We start from the raw sequence: 16077 nt of genomic DNA on the forward strand, positions 1-16077 counted from the left end.
ACCTCTACAATGACTAACTTGTTTGATGATACCGGCCTGAGTGCATGTTTGGAAACAAGCATGGCTGAATGCTCCAGCAATCGCCTGGGAAATTCCTTCCACCAACCAAATGTACAGTAACTTCGAAAGTAATGGTTGACATTGTTTGACCCAACGCTGGATCCTGCATCTCAGCTAATGCAAATACTGAAGTGAAGCTTGGATAATTAGCCTGGATACATATGGATCATGCATAAAACTATCAGAAGCAGCACTGGCAGCGAAACAGACTCTATGACATGACCCTGTGCAGAAATGTAGAAAACAGATGCCTGCCCATGTTTTCGGGACAAAAGAACCAAATAAATGTTTGGAAGAAAACCCCATAAAAATTAAATTGCACACGTGCGAAAGATGGGTACCTGCAAGCAGGAACGGCAAGAAGAGAAGTTGTGTGCGATGGAGCAACATGGGAGGAGGAGCCATTGCAAGCCTGGGAGTGGTGCGTGCACGCTTCGGAGCGCAGTCTTCACTTTTTCAAGCACTGCACTCGTGCTTGTGGTGCGCCGCTGCTCGCTCCCGCAAGGTGTATGCCACCACAAGCACGAGTGCAGTGCTTGAAAAAGTGAAGAACGACGGCTAAAGGCCCTCCTAAGCAGCGCATGCGCGCTTCGTAGGCGAGACCTAAAAAAAACATACAGGCCCACATTTAAGAGAGGCAGACATATGGGTAATGAGATATAAAAACAGAACTTCTCATGCATGTCAAAATAGACAGAAGCATATGCACAGACACATACAGACTAGCTGCTGTAACAGGCAACATACCCATAGGGAGGCACTCATCAACTGAAGGAAGACCCAGTAATGGATGTAAGCAGGGTGCAGAAGTGATGCGGGAGGTGTGGTTTAGTCCCTTTGGAGAGGAAATCATGCAAGGTGGAAAAATCACTTTGGCTGGGTAACAATTCCGAATACGCCTCTGCAGGCCTAGTCCACCTTGGACCTTTTTATTCAAATCTAAATATGTAGCACTTCAATTAATATCTGCATCACTATTACCAATGCGTACCTCACTAGGGTCTGAAAGACTGATGCACGCCAAACAATGTATTCAATACCATGCTTTGGTCTGCTAATCACTGTAATCAACTGTATTTGTTCAGTTGGTTGCATTGCAAATGGAGACAGCTCCCACAATAAATCGGTGTCAGTGAAAGAGTATCACTAGAGACATTATTTGGAGTATGCTGAATAGCTAGTAACCCTTGTTACACTGAACTTAGTACGCAATAAATTTACCAACTTTAATATTCTAAAAAAGTACATTTGGTTTTCTTTTAAAGCAAGACGGTTACAGGTTTTTTTATTTTCAAGTTCTTTGAGCCTTTCATGTAACAGTATAGACCATTTTAAAAAGTTTGCACAAAGCAAATAAAACAGACTTCCAACCAAATTCATTAAAATATAAAGCTACTGCTTACTCCTCTTCCTGACAAAATTTTTAGGGCACTAAAAACGAGCACATCACTGTTTTAAACAGTGGATTCTTGAAAACAAACAAGTATTAGGGTGCAATGTACTGGCTTAAAAAGTGCAATAATGAATTCCATTGTCCTTGGATCATAACTAGGGCTCGCGGTTTTATGGTATTTATTTTTTTGCCATTTCCGTCTGTATTTATCCATATTTATTTTTTGGGCATTTTTTCTATATTTATCCACATTTATTTTTGCCACAAGCAAAAGACAACGCTACAGCTAGTATTTTTCTACATTTATTTAAATGAACAATACCAGTGTCCACCTGAACTCATCTAGAGCAGGTAGCAAGAGCACTTTCAGTGAACACGACCTAAAACCCTCAGTGTTACCGAAGCTTGTCTAGAGTAGACAACAGGGAGCACATTCAGTGTCCAATACCCACCACTGCCACTGTGCACCTGAGCTCATAGTGACCGAGGAACTATGATGTTACCTAAGCTCTTCGGGTGAAGGCTGCAGCAAGTACATTTATTGATCAATACCCACCACCTCCAGTGTCCATCTGAAGATATCTAGAGCGTTTTCAGTGACCAATGCACAACAATGTTAGTGCTTTCCTAAGCTTTTCTATAGCAGGAAACAGGGAGCACACTCAGTGACCAATACCAGTGTCCACCTGAACTCACTTAGAGCAGGAAGTAAGAGCACTTTCAGTGAACAAGATCTAAAACCCTCAGTGTCTACTGAAGCTAGTCTAGAGTCGACCATAGAGAGCACATTCAGTATCCAATGCCCGCCACTGCCCTCCTGAGCTTATATAGAGCAATCTCAGTGACCAAGTAATAATGCGGTCAGTGACTACACAAGCTCTTCCGGAGCAGGCAACAGCAAGTACATTCACTGGCCAAAGGCCACCACTACCAGTGTCTACCTCAGCTCACCTGGAGCACTTTCAGTGACCAAGGCAGAATGCTGTCAGTGACTGCCTAAACTCGCCTACAGCAGGCCGCAGAGAGCACTTTCAGTGAGTACAGCCCCAGCAGAGAGGTATGCTTCCCACCAATCCGGGCAGTAGCAAGCACATTCAGTGAGTACACCCCCCAGCAGAAAGGTGTGCTTCCCATCCCTTGCCAGACAGCAAAAGGCACATTCAGTGACTACAACTCCTCAACAGACAGATGTGATTCCCATCACCCAGAGACAGCAGAGAACACATACAGAGAGTACAACTCCTAAGCAGCGATAGATGCTACTCACTCACCCGCATGCAGCAGAGAGCGCATTCAGTGAGTGCACATAACCAGCAGAGGGGTGTGCTTCCCACCAACCCAGACAGCAGAAGGCACATTCAGTGAGTACACCACCCAGCAAAAAGGTGTGCTTCCCATCCCTTTCCAGACAGCAAAAGGCACATTCAGTGACTACAACTCCCCAACAGACAGATGTGCTTCCCACCACCCGGAGACAGCAGAGAACACATACAGTGAGTACAACTCCCAAGCAGTCAAAGATGCTACACACTCACACACATGCAGCAGTGAGCACATTCGGCCGAAGTCTGGTGCTGAGGGGGCCCCCTGGAGCATGGAGGCAACCCCCGCACCGTGGAGGCTGGAGGGGGGCCTGTGTAACACCCCTGTGTTTGAGGCTTTCCAATTTACAGCCTAGATTTTTTTGTATGAATCAATAAATAGTACATTGGTAAATGGAGAAAGCTCTTCAATCCCAGAGATTAGTTGGAGAATGGGGTGTTAAGGCTGATTTCACTGGTGTGTGGCAACCCGGGCTGAGACAGCTTCCCGGGCGCACACACAGCCGCACCCAAGTACTTAGCAGGTCTTTAAAAGACCATTTGCTTGTTAAACACCCATCCCAAAGTGAAAAGAACACCACAAGACCCCCCACCCACATGAGGAAGGAGGACAGAGGATCCGATTTCGGACTCTGGTGCTGCCAGTTCAAACTGGAGGGGAGAGGAGCCCAAGGCTGCAGCGGGACAGACTGTTTCAGAAGCGGCTTTCTCGGGGTAGTGTCCAGGCTTTTATCTCTCTTCCGTTTGTAGGGATACTGTGAAGTCGCCATGCATCTGTCCCCTGAGGGCACATACACAGGGGAAATACACGTACCTTTGTAGTTGCACGCGGCATAATTTGCTAGTATTTTGCTGTTTTTACATATAAATACAAAGGAAAAACAGATTTCGGTCTGTATTTATATGTAAAAATCTGTTTAAACGGAAAACCGGGAGCCCTAATCATAACATAATGTGTGTATCTGCAAAGCACACGTTCAACCAAGGCTATCTTGCCGCTGAATAACAGACGTTTAGTGCTACCCAACAATACTCGTTTTATTGACCTCAGAAGGATGAATGGCTGAGAGAACCCGCCGGGATTTGAACCTGTGACCATGAGGTTAAACACAGACCCCTACAGTGGACGCATTAGTCCACTAAGCCACCAAACCCAGCTCACCAGATCACAAGATACTACTAACATACCCAGCACACAATAACCACCAACGATACAGACAGTACTTGGGGCGCTGAATCCAGTGCATACGCTCAGATATAGCCATCAAAATGTTTTGAGCAGCAAGGGTTAGATTTAATAATAGAAATGGTCATGGGATGACCAGGATGAAATGTAGGGGGAGTTTCAAAGGGACTGGGGGAAGAAGATTAAGAACTGTGCAAAGGAATTTGTCTCTTTTATGCTAAACTAGGAAGACTGATAGCAGGTGGTGCTTAACATTTTTACGACTTATCAATAGATGCCACTTTAGTGGCAGCTTACCTTATAGATGGCATTATAAACTAATGGGGAAACCCAAGGTAAGCCACAGGACATGGGTAATGTACGGTACATGCAAAAATGTGGTCCACTGGCAAATTATTTACAAATAAATATATGATATTGAATAACATATGGTAATCAAGGTGCAAGGGAAAAGGAAGAGAAAAGAGCCCACATGTGAGATTTTCAAACTTAATTCAATTTATATTTTTTCAAGGGTTTTCTAGTCAATAGATACATATGTTTAAGAAATTCATATCACGGTTGCTCCAAAAAGATGCATAAAAAAGTGATCATAGAAGTGCTCATGTGCAGTGTGATGTAGAAAAGAAGAATGATATTTAGTCAAAGGGTTCTATTATACAATTTTTAACAATGGCTAACATGCCTCAACTTAGCCAATGTAATATGCCTGTTTGAAAAACAATTATCTGCTCAAAAATCATAATCCATTGCTAAGAGCCGGTGGTCACACCGTTCATAAGGATCTACGTATTCATTCCAGGCTTGAAAGACAATGTCGACGTTCCGACCAGACTGTTGCATATGGTGAATTAAAACCTTGCACGTGCGTCTTCATCGGGACAGTAGTGAAGAATTAATATGGCAATCTATGGTAAAGCAAACATAAGGTAGGTAGCGGGCTCTAACTGGGATGTACCCATAATGGGGCCAAAGGCTCCTAATGCAAAATATCAATGTAGTCTAGAGGCTCTCTCAAGAGTCAGCCAGCGAGCACTGGTCAACTAGGAGAACATGCGGGAAATGCAGGAATGTTTGAGCCGGTCATATTAGGCCTCGTTATTCATAATTAAGTCAATTAAGCGTGCTTTCAGAAACACAAATAAATCGTAAGGGATTCTCCTTCGGTCATCCGACCCCAGATTTCAACTTTAGCGGACACTGAAAATTCTAATCATGTATATCAGAGGTGCCAAAGCCTGTCCATGATGAGTTGACCCAGGACTTTTTTAAAGTTATCCATAGGATAAAGATACAAGTGATGATACTGGCTTCATTTGCAATCTGTGTTTAAGTGATGTGCATATGATACTGCGGTTAATACTAAAAATGAAATGGCAAATTGTATTCCTTTGTCTGTGGTCGTTTCTGCTCCTCTAATAATATTGAATTTCTTTTTTATTTACTTCTGTTAATCTATACAAGTGCACTTCATAGACCTAAGGTTTTCCATTTTCATTATGCGACATACACAACAACCCTCAGGTCTTATGGAATAAATTAGTTAATGAACATCATGTGACTGCAACCACAGATAATTTCACCTCTTTGCCACAAACACATCAAGGTCTATCTGTGAACCGCACATGCATTAGTGTAATCATCTGCCAATAAGAAGGCATTTCCATCAAAACAGTGGCAAGATACGGTTAGTCTCTCAATTTTTAATTTCCATGAGGTCTCCCTAGAAACTAGACACAGTTTTGTTTGTCCTTTCACAAGTAAAATGGTGATACACTCTAAAGCAGTCTAGCTCCATCATCAATCCAACCATCTTGATGAACCAGTCAGTGTTCCCAGATCAAACCACTGAGGAGCCATTCTCTTGCCCGTGCATTGCCACCTTCTAATTCACCTCCTCTTCTATATTTGAATGTAAAGAAGAATATAGGATAACAAACCACAGGGCCTTTTAGGTAAGATGTTAGGCAAAGCCCTACACATTTTGATTCAGTGGAATGTTTTTGTCATTTTCACCACTTGACCAGGTCAGTGTCTAACAATTTGAGTGCCACCTTTTGCATACACAAAAGGCCTTGGCCTTAAGCACATCTTTGAGTCTAATGTCATCTGGGACCATTTCTGACATTTACATAGATATCCAGTTAGGTTTTCATGTGCACAGCACAGCTACACAAATCCTTGATCTCCTGTTCCTCACGGTCTTGCTCAACCACCAACTGATGACCCACACAGCTTTGCAGTGTTGATCAGTGTACCAAGCCCCAGCTCCGTAAGGTTTTCTGGGTGTGCTGGCAGTGTACAAGGACCATAAATATCCAGTTTCCCATGTACTGACTGGTCATAGCATTTTCTCGCACATTCACTTGTGGGGAAGTGCCCTCTTTCTTGCATGGTATGCCCCCACTTTTTGCTGAATTGCGGATGTACTTTGACTGAGTGTGCCCTGGGCTCCTGCCAATCAGATAACCTGGGCCTGTGTTCCTTCCCTAAAACCGGCATTGAAGCCTAAACCCAATTGGCATCTCTGGCCACATGCCAGCCCCTGGTAAATAGTACCACAGGTACCCAGGGCACTGTGACCAGAAAAGGCCTCAAAAGGCTGCAGCACTTATTGTGCCACCCTTAGAGTTCATGTACCCTGACACTCACACACTGACTTTGCAGGCTGCGTGTCTTGGTGCAGAACAAAACAAAGAGTCGACATGGCACACATCCCTGTGTGCCATGCCCACAAACCACTGCCCTGGCATACATCAGTCACCCCTCCAGCTGGGTGCCCTATGCCAGTGGTGAGGGTACAGGTGCATGAGCCCTGTACCCCTACAGTACCCAGGTCCATTCCTGGGCCCTGTAAGTGCAGTGTTGCCATTAAGAGTATATGGTGTTGGGAGTTTGTCATTACGAACTCCACAGCATCATGATAGCAACACTGAAGACTGGGAAGTTTGGTATCAAACTTCACAGCACATTAAACCCACACCTTGATGCCAGTGTGGGATTTAATGTAAAATGCATGACAGAGGGCCCCCTGAAATTCGACTAACTGCTAGTGACCTGACTGAGTGGCTGCGTAGGTTGCCCCCACCAGACATGTTTCTGAACCTCTGGGTCGAGAGGCTGCTGCTCTCGGGGGTTTGTAACAATGCACATCCTGGGGCGAGGTGCCAAGTCTCCTCCCCCAGGATAGGCAGAGTTCACCGAGGGGAGGCTTCAAAGGCATGCCGCATTTGTGAACCTCTCCAGACCATTTGCTGCTTTCAGCAACTGGTCCCCACTGGTTCAACCCCCCACTTTGTGGCGGGAGAACCGGCGGGAAAAACAAGTGAGGAAGGGAGGTGTGCCCACCTCTGCCAGCTCCACCCCTCAGGTGGGGGATGCGAGGTGAAGCACAACCTCGATTTCCCCATCATCTTGAGGAGGAGGGGGGACCCAGCCAACCAGGGACAGGCTCCTGCCTCCCTCCCACAGGAGAGTGGCAGAATAGGGGGTGTACCCACTCCAGGGAAGGGACCCATTGGTCCCTGCCCTTTACCTACCTGTAACGCCCCTAAATTTTGTATTTAGGGGGCACTCTGAACCTTGCTTCCTCAGATTAGTAACCACAAGAAAAGAAGGACTGAAGAGCCGTGCAGAGCTAACAAGAGGACGACGCCAACTGACTTGGCCCCAGCCCTACAGGCTGGTCTCCCCTCGTCCCTGCTCCTGCGAAAACCCCAGCGTATCCTGCAGCCAGCAACCTCCCAAACTCCGGAGGACCTGCCTGCCTTCACTTTAAGGACTCTATCTTCCGAGAACACCGGACGTGTTTAAACTGCAGCTTCTGGTGCCAGCCAGGACCCGCGAATCCAGCACACTGCACCCGCTGGCCCTGGCCTGAGCTAGAGTGAACCAACCACACGAGGAGGCCATCCCGGTGATCCTGACCTGAGATCTGGCGACCCCTGACTTGCCTCAAACCTCCAGACGACGCCTGCAGCCTCAAAACAGAAGAGCCCCCCCACCTACCGCGACCAGAGTGGGTAAGAAAATCCGGCGCGAAAAGGTACCCCTGCACCCGACGCCCCACGGCCTTGTGTTCCCCAACCAGCGGTGCCTAGCCAACCCACAACATCCCAACTTACCCCTCGAAGTGGTGGTCGCACCCAAAAGGTCTTCATCCCAGAGCCTGCAGCCTTTCTTCAAACCGGAGGATCTCCATAGAAAACCACAGGGCACCAGATACCGAAACAGCACTCTGCACCCGGCCGCCCCAGTGCCGCTGAGGGTGCACTTTTGGTGCCTACTTGTTTCCCCCTTTGCCCTGACCTAAACCCTAGAAGCTTTGCTCCCACAACAGTGTGGCCTGATAGCCAGCAGCCACCAACCGGAGACCCCCTATCCTCCATAGGATAACATTGGTGCTCAACACTCTGCACCCGGCCGTCCTAGTGCCGCTGAGGGTGCAACAACAGTGCATCACTGACCCTAGGGGACCCCTGAGTCTAACCCCAGAACCTTAACTTCCACAGTCATTTACTAACCTGCAAACCGATAACTGTTTTTCTTCCATAGAATAACATAGTCATTTTTTTTCGAAAGAAAATTGTCATAGTGTGGAGCTTTGAAAACTTGAAATATTCTTTAAAAATCGTGACAATAACCTAACCGCATTTTCTCAACTGTTTTCAGGAAATGTCCCAGTGCTGAATCTAGGCATCCAGCACTGAGTTAGAAAAAGTATTGTAAAAGTTACTTACTTACAATTATTGAAAAAGCCTATTCATTTGAATGTACTAAACCTGCTAAGTGTTACAAACTGCTTCCTTAACTGTAAACCAAAACGAGTAGAATTTCTACAGCAATTTTGAACTGTGTTCACACAAGTAATTTATTACTGCAAAGTATTTTTATGCTTACCTGTACCAGGCTTGCTTGGTTCTAGAAATAAAACAGTATATTTTTTATACAAAAACAATTGGCCAAGAGTTCAGTTCTTGAGTGTGTGAATTCATTTGCTGACTGCGTGTGTACATCAAATGCTTAACACTTTCCTCTGATACTGCCTTACTGCTTGACCAAGCTACCACTTTGGAGAGTAAGGTGCTATCTAACTTTAACCTCTGCCTACCTCTGGGGACTCGGACTCTATACACACTGTACCTCACTTTGGTGCAGTATATATTGAGCCAGTTTCTTACATAGGCAGCGGTGGGATACACAGCTTGCATTTGTTGGACCACTTGGTTACCACCTGATCACACAACAGAACTCTTAAATTGCCTTTAGAATTCTGATTTTTCAAATTGGCATTTATTTTTTCCACACTACTAAAAGTCTTGTTAGGGTCTTGCTGAAGTCGCTTTAGAATTTTAGAAAATAAAAAGTCACTTTAGCTAAGGGTAGAGGGGTTAGAACTTTTTGTTAGAATGTCTCAAAAACAGAACCAAGCTACTAGTGGAAATAACCCTGACATACAGGACATGGTTGAGGAGCTCGACCTCACCCCTTACCTTCACTTGTCTTTCAAGGAGCTAAGGTCCTTATGTAAAATTAAAAATATACCAATGGGCCAGCATCCAACTGAACAACGTGCCCTCACCACGTCTTCAACAAGGCCGACGCTGTCATCGCACCCCACCTGCGAGACATCATCAACTCATCCCTCGACACCGCCATCTTCCCCGAAAGCTGGAAACACGCCGAACTCAGCGCTCTACTCAAGAAACCAACAGCGGACCCCACCGACCTCAAGAATTACCGCCCCATCTCGCTTCTACCGTTTCCAGCCAAAGTCATCGAGAAGACCGTCAACAAGCAGATGGCCGCCTTCCTCGAGACGAACGGATCCCTCGACCCCTCACAGTCCGGCTTCCGAGCCAAACACAGCACCGAGACCGCCCTCATCGCCGCCACCGATGACATCCGAGCCCTGATGGACAAGGGAGAAACAGCGGCCCTCATCCTCCTAGACCTCTCCGCGGCATTCGACACGGTCTGCCACCGCACCCTAACACGGCGCCTCAGCAACATCGGTATCCAGGACAAGGCGCTGGAATGGATCATCTCCTTCCTCGACGGAAGAACACAGCGAGTCCGCCTACCACCGTACAAGTCAGAGGCCTCCGAAGTCATCTGCGGCGTCCCCCAAGGATCATCACTGAGCCCCACCCTCTTCAACGTCTACATGAGCCCCCTCGCGGCCATCGTACGCAAACACCACCTCAGCATCATCTCCTACGCCGACGACACCCAGCTGATCCTCTCCCTGACCAACAACCCCGCCGCCGCCAGAGCCAACCTGCACGAAGGGATGAAAGAGGTAGCCGAGTGGATGACGACCAGCCGCCTGAAACTGAACTCGGACAAGACGGAGGTCCTCATCCTGGGCTCTTCACCCTCCGCCTGGGACGACTCCTGGTGGCCTCCCGCCCTGGGCACCGCGCCCAAACCGACAGACCATGCACGAAACCTGGGCTTCATCCTGGACTCCTCCCTCTCCATGACCAGGCAAGTCAACAGCGTCTCCTCGGCGTGCTTCAACATCCTACGCATGCTACGAAAGATCTTTTGGTGGATCCCCTCAGAGACCAGGAAGACCGTCACCCAGGCCCTCGTCACCAGCCGACTGGACTACGGCAACGCCCTCTACGCCGGGACCACCGCCAAGCTCCAGAAGAGACTCCAGCGGATCCAAAACGCCTCAGCCAGACTCATCCTCGACATCCCACGATCCAGCCACATCTCCGGTCATCTGAGAGACCTTCACTGGCTCCCCATCAACAAGAGAATCACCTTCCGCCTCCTCACCCACGCACACAAAGCCCTACACGACCAAGGCCCGAGCTACCTCAACAGCCGAGTCAACTTCTACGCTCCCAAACGCCACCTCCGATCAGCCAACCACGCCCTCGCCGCCGTCCCCCGCATCCGAAGAGCGACTACAGGAGGAAGGTCCTTCTCCTACCTGGCCGCCAAGACCTGGAACTCCCTCCCGTCCGACCTGCGCCTGACCCAAGACCACCTCTCCTTCAGGAAGAAGCTGAAGACCTGGCTGTTCGAGCAGTAGCGGCACCCCCCCTCCCCAGCGCCTTGAGACCCTACGGGTATGTAGCGCGCTTTATAAGTGTCACTGATTGATTGATTGATTGAACAAGGGCTCCAGGAGCTCCTGGCTGAGTATACACACAGGCCCACCCATCTGAAATGGTGATGACCAGTCAGATGAGGAAAGGGATGAGTAGGACAGGGCTGGTAACCCACACCCAATAATCCCTAGGGAGGAAAGGGTCCCCATATCCTTAACTTCAAGAATCAACCCCTAGGGACCTAGAAGCCACACATATACAGGCTCCAGTGAGGGCATTGAGGACAGACTCAATGAGGAGGACAGCCTTTTAGCAAGGCTGCCCAAAAGACTCCTGGCTCTAAATAAAGAAAGAAAGGAGATGGTTTTAGCACCCATCAATGGTGGCAGCAATCCAAATAACAAGGATAAAGAGCAATCTTATGATCCTAAAATCCCCGAAGGGATTGTCCCTAATTTGAGAAGGGTGATGACATCACCAAATGGTTCACAGCCTTTGAGAGGGCTTGTGACATGAGAAAGGTGAAGAAAACTCTCTGGGGTGCACTCCTGTGGGAACTATTCTCTGGTAACTGCAGAGACAGGCTACTGACCCTCTATGGGTCAGATGCAGGGTCCTATGACCTCATGAAGAAAACTCTGATTGAGGGATTTGGACTCACCACTAAGGAGCACAGAATTAGATTCAGGGGGGGGGGGGGTTCACAAAACCCAGAACCAGTCCTGGAATGATTTTGTAGACTACTCAGTAAAGACACTAGATGGTTGGTTGACTGGACACAATGTGCATGCCTTTACTGGACTTTACAATTTGTTTATGAAGGAACATATTTTAAGTAATTGCATGAGTGAAAAGTTACATCAGCATTTGGTAGACCTAGGTTTAATTTCTCCCCAAGAATTGGGAAAGAAGGCAGACCACTGGGTCAAGACTAGGGTGACTAGGCCAACCACTGGGGGTGACCAAAAGAAAGTGGTTACAAAACCTCCCTAGGGGAAAGGTGGTGAGAATCCCCCAGATATAAAGTCTGAGTCTTCCAAAGAGCCCCAAAAACCTGCACAGGGGGGCGGGTCCCAAACTACTCCCTATACTCCACAGCCTTATAGGGGGGAGAACTTTGATCCTTTAAAAGCCTGGTCTAACAACTGTAAGAAGTTGGGACACTTAACTGGAGACTAGGCTTGTCCTAGCATGAAGGCCCCTAGTCCTACAGCTACAGCTACCCCTGGTGTAGCCAGTCTCCAGATGGGATCAACAGTGTTTCCAGAGCAAATTTGGTTGCACACTGAAGCAGTTCTAGTTTCAGAGGGGGAAGTTGAGTTTGCCACTGTAGCTGTGTGGGCACCCAACTTAAAGAAATACTTGCAATACCCTTGGATCAATGGAACTAGGATAGAGGGTCTGAGGGATACAGGTGCCAGTGTCACTATGGTGAGAGACACACTGGTTTCCCCTGAGAAATATTTGATTGGGCGTACTTACCCAGTCACCAATGCTGACAGTGTTACCACTAATCATACAATGGCTATGGTGACATTAGACTGGGGTGGGGGGTTACAGGCCTGAAACAGGTAGTGGTCTCTCCATAGATACCAGCTGCATGTCTGCTTGGCAATGACCTGGAAACCTCAGCCTGGGCTGAGGTTGGACTAAAACCCCATGCAGCAATGCTGGATATCTCTGAATTGGTGTGCGTAAAAACAAGAGCACAGCGCAAAAGGCAGGGTGAACAAGTGTTGGAGCCTGAAAGAATGACCCAACCTACCAAGAGAAAAGGCTAGAAGACTGGGGGACCAGCTTCTGTTCAGCAAAAGGATCAGGACCCCTCTCCTCATGGAGAGGGCTTGGATACCCCAGAGGGAACTGAGCCCATGGAGCTTGACCCTTACCAGGTTGACTCTTAGGCCCAGAGGGACCCTCTAGGGAAGAGCTGTGCCAGGGGCAGCAATACTGTCCCACTCTTGAAATCCTGAGGCAGCAAGCTGTTTCAGAAGCAAAGGGAGATGCCAGTGATACCCAAGGAGTTTATTGGGCAGAGGGATTACTGTACACTGAGGCAAGAGACCCCAAGCCTGGAGCCACCAGGAGAGTGGTAGTGTCATAAACATACAGGGAGTTCCTCCTAACATTAGCTCATGACATACCCCTAGCTGGACATCTAGGCCAAACCAAGACTTGGGAAAGGCTAGTTAGCCACTTTTACTGGCCCCAGATGCACCAAAAGGTGAAGGCGTTTGTCAGCTCCTATGTTACCCGTCAGGCCAGTGTCAAGACAGGTGGCCACCCTAAGGCCCCCCTAATACCACTGCCTGTGGTGGGGGTTCCCTTTGAAAGGGTAGGTGTGGACATAGTGGGTCCACTTGAACCCCCCACAGCCTCAGGGAACAAATTCATACTAGTGGTAGTGGATCATGCCACTAGGTACCCTGAAGCAATCCCACTTAGGACTACTACAGCTCCTGCAGTAGCCAAGGCCCTCATTTGTGTCTTCACCAGGGTAGGGTTTCCTAAGGAGGTGGTTTCAGGCAGAGGTTCCAACTTCATGTCTGCTTAGTTCAAACACATGTGGAAAAAGTGTGGAGTGCAGTACAAGTTTACTACACCCTATCACCCACAAACCAATGGCCTTGTTGAGAGATCTAACAAGACATTGAAAGGCATGATTATGGGGCTCCCTGAGAAACTCAAAAGGAGATGGGATGTCCTCTTACCATGTCTGCTTTTCGCTTACAGAGAGGTGCCACAGAAGGGAGTAGGTTTCTCACCCTTTGAACTTCTGTGTGGCCATCCTGTGAGGGGACCACTCTGTCTTGTAAAAGAGGGTTGGGAGAAGCCTCTCCAAGAGCCCAAGCAAGATATTGTGGACTATGTGCTTGGCCAAAGGTCCAGAATGGCTGAGTATATGGAAAAGGCATCCAAGAATCTTGAGGCCAGCCAGGAGCTTCAGAAGCACTGGTATGACCAAAAAGCTGCACTGGTTGAATTTCAACCTGGGCAAATGGTGTGGGTTTTGGAGTCCGTGGCACCAAGGGCACTCCAGGACAGATGGAGTGGCCCTTACCCTATCCCAGAGGAAAAGAGTGAGGTCACCTACTTAGTTGACCTGGGCACAATCAGGACACCAAAAGGGTTATCCATTTGAACCGCCTAAAGCTCTACAATGACAGGGCTGACATCACCATGCTGATGGTGACTGATGAGGAGAAGGAAGCAGAGAGTGAACCTCTCCCTGACCTCCTCTCATACAGCCCAGAAGATGGGTCAGTAGATGAAGTGGTCTTTTCAGACATCCTCTCTGCCCAACAGCAGACTGACTGCAAGCATGTCTTGCGAAGGTATGCTAAGCTCTTTTCCTTGTCCCCTGGTCTGACAAACTGGTGTACCCATGATGTGGACACTGGTGACAGTGCACCTGTCGAAATCAATCTATCGACAGTCAGACCAAGTCAAGGAAAGCATCAAAGCTGAAGTCAGCAAGATGCTGGAGTTACGGGTTTTTGAACCCTCTGAGAGCCCCTGGGCTAGCCCAGTGGTTCTGGTCTCCAAACCTCATCCACAGGGTGGAAAGAGAGAAATGAGGTTCTGTGTGGACTATAGAGGGTTCAACTCTGTCACCAAGACAGATGCTCACCCTAGCCCAAGAGCAGACAAGTTGATAGATAAATTAGGGGCAGCCAAATTTCTAAGTACCTTTGAATTAACTGCAGGGTACTGGTAGATTGGCATGGCCCCAGGAGCGAAAGAGAAAACAGCATTCACCACACTTGATGGGCACTATCAGTTCACGGTTATGTCCTTTGGTCTAAAGAATGCCCCTTCCACCTTCCAGAGGTTGGTGAATCAAGATCTTGCTGGGTTGGAGTCCTTTAGTGCAGCTTACCTTGATGATATTGCTGTCCTTAGTTCCACCTGGCAGGATCACCTGATCCACCTTGGGAAGGTTTTAAAAGCCCTGCAAACTTCAGGCCTAACTATCAAGGCATCCAAATACCAGATAGGGCAGGGCACTGTGGTGTACGTGGGCCGCCTTGTTGGTGGGGGCCAGGTACAGCCCAAGATCCAGGCCATCCTGGACTGTGCAGCTTCAACAACCTAGACTCAAGTCAGGGCATTCCTTGGCTTGACTGGGTACTACAGGAAGTTTGTGAAGGGATAGGAGTCCATTGTGACTCCCCTCACAGAACTCACCTCCAAGAAGATGCCCAAAAAGGTTAACTGGACAGTTAGTTGCCAAAAGACTTTTGACACCCTGAAAGAAGCAATGTGCTCAGCACCAATTCTGAAGACTCCAGATTATGCCAAGCAGTTCATGATGCCTCTGAGCTAGGGATAGGAGTGGTCCTATCCCAGACCAATGATGAATACCAACCTGTTGCTTTTATAAGCAGAAGGCTTCTCCCCAGGGAGCAGCATTGGAGTGCCATTGAGAGGGAGGCCTTTGCTGTGGTTTGGTCCCTTAAGAAGTTGAGACCATACTTGTTTGGTACTCACTTCCTAGTTCAAACTGATCACAGACCTCTCAGATGGCTAATGCAAATGAAAGGGGAAAATCCTAAACTGTTGAGGTGGTCCATCTCCGGGAATGGACTTTGACGTGGAACACAGACCTGGGGTTGCCCATGCCAATGCGGATGGACTTTCCAGGTTCTTCCACTTAGACAATGAAGACTCTCTAGGGCAAGGTTAATCTCATCATCTTTCGTTTGGGGGTGGGGGGGGGGGGGGGGGGGTTGTGTGACAAAGTGCCCTCTTTCTTGAGGTCCTTGTGGGTTGAAGGCTCTTCTCACGAGGATTGCAGGATGCTCAGGGCACCAGGTAGGGTGATGCCGCTCTACAACTGAGAACCCATGCAAGAGTATAGAATCCTACATAAAACCATGCTGGGGGATCGGTACCATTCAGATGAGGGACATTTAAGCGTTGAAAAGAATGGAGGTACAATACAGAGTCCTGTGGAAGATCCTAAAACAATTGCTGTGGATATGCACTGCATGCCATGTAAAATCTTGAAGAGATGATGAGATCTCGCAAGTGCTCAAGGAAACATTT

The 16077-nt window shown here is 48.1% G+C and overlaps 1 protein-coding gene across 2 annotated transcripts in view; it reads right to left on the bottom strand.

Moving 5' to 3' along the window:
- The window catches only part of PFKL (phosphofructokinase, liver type), a 433821-nt gene that overhangs the window by 339910 nt on the left and 77834 nt on the right, over positions 1-16077 (bottom strand). The window lies entirely within an intron of this gene.

The sequence above is a fragment of the Triturus cristatus genome, chromosome 3_2 (assembly GCF_964204655.1).
Source record: "Triturus cristatus chromosome 3_2, aTriCri1.1, whole genome shotgun sequence".
In the NCBI taxonomy this organism is placed as follows: Eukaryota; Metazoa; Chordata; class Amphibia; order Caudata; family Salamandridae; genus Triturus; species Triturus cristatus.